The 2,092-nt window shown below is 36.1% G+C and overlaps 1 protein-coding gene across 2 annotated transcripts in view; it reads right to left on the reverse strand.

Annotated features, from left to right (window-relative positions):
- Positions 1–2,092, reverse strand: part of LOC107678127 (oxysterol-binding protein-related protein 3-like) — a 44,175-nt gene that overhangs the window by 9,892 nt on the left and 32,191 nt on the right. The window lies entirely within an intron of this gene.

Here is a 2,092-nt window from a genome sequence, read left to right on the forward strand (position 1 = left end):
CGGTGTCCTGCAAAGTTTAGCTCCAACCCCAATCAGACACACCTGAACCAGCTAATCAAACTCTTACTAGGCATGCTAGAAACTTCCCGGCAGGTGTGTTGAGGCAAGTTGGAGCTAAACTCTGCAGGACACCGGCCCTCCAGGACCGAGTTTGGGCACCCCTGGATTAGATGATTGGAGAGAGCAATATTATGGATAGAGGACTTGTATTTTAACCGGAAGCAACATTTTGAATTTAAAAACGTCTTAATGATCAATTCGCTTTACAAGACGTTAGTCATGTGGATTACTTGTGAATTATTGTGATGTTTTTATCAGCTGTTTGGACTCTCATTCTGACGGCACCTATTCACTGCAGAGGATCCACTGGTGAGCAAGTGATTTAATGCTAAATTTCTCCAAATCTGTTCTGATGAAGAAACAAACTCATCTACATTTTGAACTGCCTGAGGGTGAATACATTTTAATTTTTACGTGAACTGTTACTTTAAGGCTTTGTTGAAATGACTTTTTTACTGATCTGTCTGGCATGTGAAGCTGAATTCACAACCCATTTTATTTACATAATCTGGCATGAAACAAAATATTCAGCAAAACATATAGTCTGGACTTGTATTTATCTATAGGGAATTGATTGGATTATGAAAAGTGTTTTAGACCTTAATATTACTTTGCATTTGATTGTGGAGGACGAGTCCTCTTCTGAAACGCCTCCAGCACCCGGGAGGCTTTTTGACAGGCATATGAAAGCTGAAAGTCAAGTTCACCCACGAGAGCATCTCAAAATATCCCAATGGTTACGTTACTTTTTCAAACCTGTCATTATTTGCTATTATTGCTGTAACCTTTCTTATATTCATCTTACCTGGCAATAAATTACTGTGATGACCAAGGAGCTCTAGTTCACCTTCATTTCCATTCAGAACCAGAAAAATGTTTAGTCAATCAACTGAGGGAAAATGTGGCCTATGTGACATCAGCTTAAATTGAAAATCATTTCAGAGGTGGAGAAATGTATTTTATTTGACTGAAGACAATTCCTTCTATGAAATAACAAGCAGTGATGAATGGTGCCCAACAAGACCAAGAATGTGCATTAAGTGAACAGATCAATTTTGAAAGGTTGACTTTAAATTCCAGCTGTCTTTATCTCTTGTGATTAAACTTCATCAGGTAGCATACTGAAAAGCCATGAAGCTACTGACCTAGACACTAGTGCAATGTAAATTCAAAAGCCGAAGCTATTATTTAAACTTAGAGAGAGGATTGCTTTTTTTTCCTCCAGAGACTAATAAGAGTGTAACAATGATGGGTACTCAGAGTGTCACTGGATACAGTAGAGTGCAGCTGACTAAAGCACATTTCCAAGCAGGGAGAATGATTTCTGAACATTAATCATGCACTCATGAGCAGTGTTGGGGAGTAACTAGTTACATGTAACGGAATTACATAATAGTAACAGTGGATCCCATGTTGATCAGCCTGGATCAGACAGGCTTTCAAAATAATCACTCTACTCCTAGACAATCACATCAGGCTAATAAAGTCTAATGCATCGTGACATCATAAGTCAGACTATGGATGTGTGTGTGTGTCTGTGAATTTTACAATATAAATAGCAAACAATATAATATACAATGTCATGATAATATACCATTAATATAATAATACTGTAATAAGGTATATTATTGTAACATAATAACTGTTATAAAATGCCAACTTGAAGTCAGAATATGAAAGTGTGAATATCACAATATTAACAGTAAACAATATGCAATACTCAAATTATATATAATCATATAAAAATAAATAGTTTTGATATAATATAGTATTAAAATATCTTATTATACATAATTTGGTATTTCTGGGGTCATATGATGCTGCTAAAAAGAACATTATTTTGTGTATTTGGTGTAATGAAATGTGTTTATGCGGTTTAAGGTTAAAAAAACACATTGTTTTCCACATACTGTACATTATTGTTGCTCCTCTATGCCCCAGCTTTCTGAAACTCGTCGATTTTTACATAGCTCATCGTTCTGAAAAGCGAGGTGTACGCTGATTGGCCAGCTATCCAGTGCATTGTGATTGG

Source organism: Sinocyclocheilus anshuiensis, unplaced genomic scaffold (assembly GCF_001515605.1).
Source record: "Sinocyclocheilus anshuiensis isolate Anshui unplaced genomic scaffold, SAMN03320099.WGS_v1.1 scaffold1512, whole genome shotgun sequence".
Classification (NCBI taxonomy): domain Eukaryota; kingdom Metazoa; phylum Chordata; class Actinopteri; order Cypriniformes; family Cyprinidae; genus Sinocyclocheilus; species Sinocyclocheilus anshuiensis.